Source organism: Equus caballus, chromosome 5, assembly GCF_041296265.1.
Source record: "Equus caballus isolate H_3958 breed thoroughbred chromosome 5, TB-T2T, whole genome shotgun sequence".
Taxonomy (NCBI): Eukaryota; Metazoa; Chordata; class Mammalia; order Perissodactyla; family Equidae; genus Equus; species Equus caballus.
In genome coordinates, this window is record NC_091688.1 from 29353024 (window position 1) to 29360174 (window position 7151).

The window sequence follows — 7151 nt, forward strand, 5'->3', positions numbered from 1 at the left end:
GAGTTGGTTTTTAGCAGGAGTTTTCTGTTCTTTCAATAACAATGCTTCAATATGACAACTTTTAAATATTTTTTCCTCTTATCATTCCAGGTACTTACACTTTCAATAACCTGCATATGGATTTCAACGCTATTTAATTAAGCCTTAAACCTATAAAAATGCACATTTAATACTCAAGTAAGCCCCTGACGTGTTCCCTCTGAAGATAAACAGGTGAGATAGCTTCTTGAGCTCAGAGTTCTGAGATAATTAAGATTAGTTGCCATAGAGAGCGAGAAAGAGAGAGACAGAAACGCATTAAAATGTATCATACTTTTTGTGTTTAGGAAATTCATTTAATTAAACATTCAGGGCCATCAAATCTACCTAGACCCAGATACCTATTAATCTGCTGGCCACATAGGCTCCAGAGTGATCTTTCTTTGTCCTGAAAGCTTTCTAATTGCTTCACTCCTCTGCTCAGAAACTTTTAATGGCCCACCATTGTCCTGTGTACAGATGGTGCTCAATCTTCTTAACATGTGATATTCCAGGCCTTTTAGGAACTGGCTAGGAACTGACCCAGCCTGCCTTCTCACGCTCATTTGTTAACACTTAGCCACAGAGAGCTTGCTGGCACCTGCTGCCGCTTGCATTGCTCCAAGTTCTACATTATTTACCCTTTGGATTCTCTTTCCCGTGCTCAGTCAGCTTTGCGTGCTCCTGCTCACCCTCCAAGACCCACTTCAAATTCTGCATCCAGTTTAAGTGCTAGGCTTTCTTAGACTTCGTATTTTTATGACAAGTCTCATCGTAACGTACCATAATTATACATGTTTCCCACTAGACTGTCAGCTCCTCGGGACCCAGGGACCTATTCATTTTATGAATATTTGCATATTCATTTAATGCCTATCTCATAGTAGGTCTTGAATCACTCTCGTTAAAGGAGATTAAGTTAATGGCATTACATTGCCAATTAGTAGTATGTGTTATGAGGTCATAAAGACTTTTTAAGGGAATGAATTATCTGACCCTGATCTTCTCCGTGATGCCGCTTTAAATTCCACCATGTCCTGTTGAAAGAGGATCATCTTTGGATACCTGGCAGCAGTAGCAAGAAGCTCAATCTAGGGTTTACTGATTCCCCTTCGGTTAATTGGTAGAAAGGTCAAAGTCAGAGGCCACAAAAGAATCACTTCCTTCATGATGCCAAAAGCATCCTATAAGTGCTCTAAATACTCAGTAATGGGAGGTCCCATAACTTGGTGGTTAAAACCAGAACTTTGGAATTAGGTGGACATGATTTATTAGCTGTGTGACTGGCAACTTACCGAACTTCTTTTTTGTTTTGTTATCTGTAAAATGGAGATAATCATATTTTATCCTAAGGTGGTTTTGAGCGTCAATGAAATATTCAGGCCGCATGATTAACTGGGCAGCTGGCATATAGGGAAGTGTTTAACAAAAGGTAGTAGCTATTACTTTTGTTTGATTTTGTAATGGTTACGAGTTACTAATAAAATATAAAGTAGGAATATGAAATAATACAATAATGTAAGTTCCCCCCATTTTCAATTTTTCAATACTAGAATAGCAATTGCAGTAATAATTACTAGTTTGCTGGGGAGTTAGAATATGGTTTGTTATTAGTAGCTGTTTGAGTGCTGTCAGAAGTTAGAGCCGAGCCCAGAAGAATTCCAAAGATGCTTCTTAGCTAAGGCCGCCAGAGGAAGCTGCTCAGACACCTGTGATTCTGAGCACAGCAAGACCCGCAGAGGAGGTTCCCCACCCGGACAGTCCAAGTATGTGTCTGATGAGGCCAGGACACAGCCACGTGGATATAGACCTTCAGCACAGCGTTGCAAAGCACACACACTGCAGGCGATCTCTCTGCACACAGCCCTGGATGGTATGAGACCATTGCCTCCTTCCTAAGCGGTGCTTAGGAAAGCTTTGACAACTTTCTTGGGGTACTAAGTGAAGGCTACATCTGAAGCTGCCTCTTGGTTCTCTCCCTATCAGACCTGTAACTCCTAAAGCCTGTCACTCGTTTTGACTATGAGAGTCTGTGTGAGTACGTAATCTCTGATGAATAAAATCCACTAACAATTCAACCCATGTCCTTGGTGTTTTCTTAAACACTTCTGTCTATGATCATGCATTTTCACAGAGAAGAGTTGCTTTAATGTACTCTGCTTTTATAATACGTTGCTTTCTTTTTCTTTTTTAAAGGTAGGAGGTTTCTGCAGTCAACCTAAAGCACACCTGATTCTGGAGCATGGGAGGGAAATTATGTCTGCTGTGGTCTGCAAAGGAGGCTGAGGTCTGAGAAAACATCCAGGGTGTCCCACTAGGTCCCATGCGTGCTCATGGACTGGCCCCAAGTCCTCGTAATATCCAAGAGATGTCAGTGCCCCTTCAGAGCCTCCAGAAGCTGCTCTGGCTGTGAACCTGTTCTCTTCCTCACTCCTCTTGCCTCAGTTCTCCTGAAAAGCAAGCATGTTGCTGAGGGGCAGCCTAATTGAGGTGGACTCAGATGAAGATCTACCTGGAAAGAGCCTAGAACTGAGAATCTGGGGACCTGCCGTTTAGTCCTGGTGCTTTCCTAAACTCACCATGCAACCTTGAACAAGTACTTTACTCTCTAGGCTTCTGTTTCATCATCTGTGAAACAAGGGAGCTATGTCTTTGGGTCTCAGGTTCTGTGGAGCAAGGCCAAGGACAAGCAGTGGGGTGGGAAATAGCCCCCTCACCTTTAGTGAAAGGCATATTCCAGCCGTTCTTTAAGAATGGTGTCGGACAAGCTAATGATGCCTAATTCTGAGACTGTGCAACCTGGAATTGGCAGTCAGGAGGTCTACACCCGGGAGATACTGGGAGAGCAGCGGAGACGTTAACTTGGAGATAGCAAAGCTCTGAGCTTCCTTCAGAGGGGAGTGGAGAGGGGTCCTTCCGCAGAGGAGCCACTGTTCCTGGAGCCTGTCAGAATAGTTTATTTATATAAAATCAAACTCTGGTCTTTGGTCTTAGTGGTAAGGAACTTCCTCCCACAAAACAAGACAAAACAAAACAGAACAAAAACAAAACAAGGATGTGGTGGTCTCCATTTGAAGAAATCAAGGTGAACTGGAGAAGTTTGAAGACCCTAGAGGGGAAATAGGGGAGGTTGAGGAGTTATCAATAACTTATTAACGTTATTTATAAGTTACGTTATCAATAAGGTAAAACGTGTCCAATTAGAACAACACAAGTGACCAGACAGAAGGGGATTTTCTTTGTTTAATTGAAAAGATAGTTCAGGCCTATAGGAAATCATTGAAACGGTCCGAAAAATTATCACTGAAAAATACATTCCCCTTCTAGTCTTGCCCTTTGGTCGCCATTTGCAGAGACAACCATCTTGGACAATTTGCGTATCCTTCCAGAAGCATTAGGCCTCATCTGCACTTTGCTTTTTTATGCAATGATATATCTTGGAGATTGTTCTATAACAGCACCTATATTCATTAATCATTTTGACAAACTTTTGAGTGCCTATTAAGGGCCAGGCACTGAAAATACAGCAGTGCAAAAGCCAGGCAAGATCTCGGCCCTCCTTAGCATTCTAGTGACAATACCAGAAGATAAACAAGGAAATGATGATTATGTAATGTAGGGCCAGGTAGTTCTGAGTGCCGTGAAGAAAACATAAACACAGAATGAGGAGAGAAGTGATGAGGCTCTTTCAGATGAGATGGCCAAGGAAGGGCAGCCTGGGGAGGTGACATAAGAGAGGAGTAACTCACGCTGAGGGAGGGGGCATGGTCTTTCCAGGTCCAGGGAACACCACGGACAAAGGCTCCAGGGTGGGGTGTGCCTGGCATGCTAGAGGAACAGGAAGGAGGTCAGTGTGGCTGGGGCAGAATGAGGCTGCCATGTGGTCAGAGAGGAGGTCACAGAGGCAGGCAGGGGACACAGCCCATGAGGCCCTGAGGCTGTGGTGAGGAGTTTGGTTTTTATTCTAAGTGACATATGGAGCCGTTGGATGGTTTGGGTAGGGGCATACCAGCTGATAAATGTTTTATAAAGATCCTTCCTGCAGCTGTGTGGTGAAGAGACTGTCAAGGTGCAAGAGTGAAATTGAGGGAGACCAGGTGGCTGCTGCCATCTCTGCAAGCAGGTGACAGTGGCTTGGTCTAACAGCAGATTTGTATTTTGAGAGTAGAGCCTACAGGATGTGGGATATGAGTGAGAGGAATGGAAGCGATTCCATGATTTTTGACCTGAGTGACTGGGTGAATGTACTGCATTACTGAAATGGGGAGCCATTTATGGAAATGAGGAAGAAGGGGCTAGTGTGGTGATTGCCACATTCTGGCTCAGGTGTGTTAAACTCAGCATGCCTGTTTCATGTCCCAAGGCCAATATTCAGAAGGCAATGGGATCTATGAGTCTCAAAGGCATCACTTAGGATAGGGCTGGAGATACAAATTTGGGTGTCATCAGATGGTATTTTAAACTCTGGCCTGGATGAGCATCAGAGATTGAATGCAGAGAGAGAATGTAGCGAGAAGGCCAGGACTGATCCCAGGGTCCCTCTAACATTTAGAGGTTGGGAAGAGGAGGAAGGGCCAGCGAAGGAGACGGAGACAGGAGAGCCAGGGAGGGGGGAGGAAATATAAGAATGTGGTATCCTGGAAGCCCAGTGTAGAAGGTGCTGGATAAACCCCCCCAATTCTTTTTCACATCTGCACTGCATTCTCTTGTATGGCTGTGCCATAGATTATTTAACGAGTCCTCTCTCCAAGGCATTTGGATTGCTAGCAGTCTTTTGCTGGTAAACAAGGCCACAGTGAATGTGGTTGACTTTATCAGGAGTTCTGAGTGAGGCAATCACAGGGAACTGTTTAAAGGACTCTGTTTTCCCTTGAAGCAGCATGAGTAGCACTGGCTTGCTGAGAGCCCTATTTACACACACATGAAGGAATATTGAGGGAGCCAGAGGTTAGGAGCAGGAAAGCCCTTCTGAAACCACTAGCCCCAGCCACTGCTTCTATCGGTGAGAAAATGAACTTGTCCAGAGTCATCCGGCACCTTGGACACAGCCAGTGTTGGAACACAATCTCTTGACTCTCAGCCCACTCTTGGCAGGACTCCATATTGCATGCCAAGGCATTTCCAGTGATCACCTTCCCCAAATTTGCTGAGCTGCGGGATGTGGATAGATCACGATCGAAGGCAGTGAAGTGTAGATGAATGAGCAGAGATTTGGGGCCAAATAGACCTGGAGTGAATCCTGTCTCCAGCACTTAACTAGGTGCGCATCAACGTACTTGACTATGATCCTTGTTGTTTGTAGAGTGGCAATAATTGCACCTATAACAGACAATGGGATGCTATAAAACCCCTGGCCCAGCCCTGCATGTAGCAGACGGTATGTGGGAACTCCTTCTCCCCTATTCGAGTTCTTCTCTTCCTTCCAATGCAGTTGTTACAAGAGAGAAATTGAAAACTTCCTCATAAACCTTGAAGGAAGCAGAGACCTCAGAAAACCAACCAAAGACAGTCCTCTGTGTGTATGTGTGTACTTCAAAGCTTTGTCTTCTTCTGAAAAGAATGGCCTAAGACAAATGTCTCTAAGCAAACTAGAATGTATTAGAACTGTTACTCTCAGAAGATGTGTGGTCATAAGAGTAAGAGAGATTAAGGAAAACAGAAATCCTCATTCTAAATAAAAACCCCTATTTTTCTGAATATAAAAGCTTAGTCTCTGATTATCATGCTTTTTGCAAAAATATGGGAAATATAGAAAAGGATAAAGAAGAAAATAAAAATAATACACAATTCCATAACCACTATTAACAGTTTGGTATATTTCCAGTTGTTTTCTTATGTAGATACAGATATGTGCCACTCAGATCACCCTTCAAGAGAGACCTTGCCTCCAGCTGTTAGCTCCTTTGGGACTGGCCTCAGTATTGGAGCCAATATCCCACTGCTCCAGGGGTGGCCCCAGTCAGTGACTGAGCAAGTTTGTGCCATGATAGCCTGGCCATTTCTCAGGCAATTTCTGCTCAGACTGTTGTTTGCTTTGTATTTGGCTTTGTGACATATAAAAGTTTTATGTTTTTATGTAGACTGTCTATTAAATTTTTGCTTTTGTGATTTCTTGCAGGGTTTTTATGCCTGAAAAATCTTTCTTCATCCAGAGATCAGGCAAATTTTCAACTACATTTTCTCCTTTTGTTAATAGTTTTATTTTTATGCTTAACTCTGTAGGGGAGGAAGACATTTACCCACTCTGGGTCCTTCTCTCTGGACAATGAATTAAATTCACTTGAGACAGAATAACAGGAGAAAATTAAAGCTTTATAACATGTATACATGGGAGAGACTCAGGAAAACTGAGCAACTCACCAAAATGGCAGAAGCTCTCACCTTAAACGCCACCCTCAGCTAAAGACAGAGGAGGATGTTGGGGATGGGGGAGCAAGTTATGGGAGATTACCAGAAAAGCACAGTAAACAAGAGTAAGGTTATTATGCAGATTTAAGTCCTTGCCTTCTGCATTGGTTAAGAGTTTCTAGAGATAAGGTCATCCCCCATTCTTCCTGGTACAGAGAGGGAGACACCTTTACAGATGGAGATTTCCCTTACAAATCTAAATGTCTCTTAACAAAGGGTAACTTCTACTTCTCAGAGTTTCTCTCCTGTCTGAAGTTTTTAAAAGCAACCAGCCCAGGGCCGGCCTGGTGGTGCAGTGGTTAAGTTCACATGTTCCGCTTCTTGGCAGCCTAGGTTCCCGGGTGTGGACCTGGCACAATTTGGCATGCCACTCTGTGGTAGGCGTCCCACATATAAAGTAGAGGAAGATGGGCACAGATGTTAGCTCAGGGCCAGGCTTCCTCAGCAAAAAAGGGGGGGACTGGCAGTAGTTAGCTCAGGGCTAATCTTCCTCAAAAAAAAAAAAAAAAAAAGAAAGTAACTAGCCCAAAATAATCCTCATGCCAAAGAGAGGTATCTTGGGGTAGCCAATTCCAGTCCCCCACAACTCTTTAATCCATCTGAAACTTTTTTTTTAACGGTGTCAGGTGAAGGATCTAGATGGAGTTATTCCCAGTTTTCCTAGCATCATTTATTGCTTGATCAAAGGCAAGTTACTTAACATGTTTTAATTTCCATTTCCTTAT

At 43.5% G+C, this 7151-nt stretch overlaps 1 long non-coding RNA gene across 7 annotated transcripts in view; it reads left to right on the forward strand.

Annotated features, from left to right (window-relative positions):
* LOC102150260 (uncharacterized) overlaps positions 1–5722 on the forward strand; it is a 65373-nt gene extending 59651 nt beyond the window's left edge. For 5 of the 7 annotated variants that reach the window (XR_011438596.1, XR_002807961.2, XR_002807965.2 and 2 more), the window contains 2 exons: positions 91–213; positions 2215–5722. This is a non-coding gene — a long non-coding RNA (uncharacterized lncRNA). Of the gene's footprint in view, positions 1–90; positions 214–1632; positions 2097–2214 lie in introns of those variants that run through there. The other 2 variants (XR_011438595.1, XR_001380776.3) reach the window with 1 other exon arrangement.
* Positions 5723–7151: the final 1429 nt, after the last annotated feature.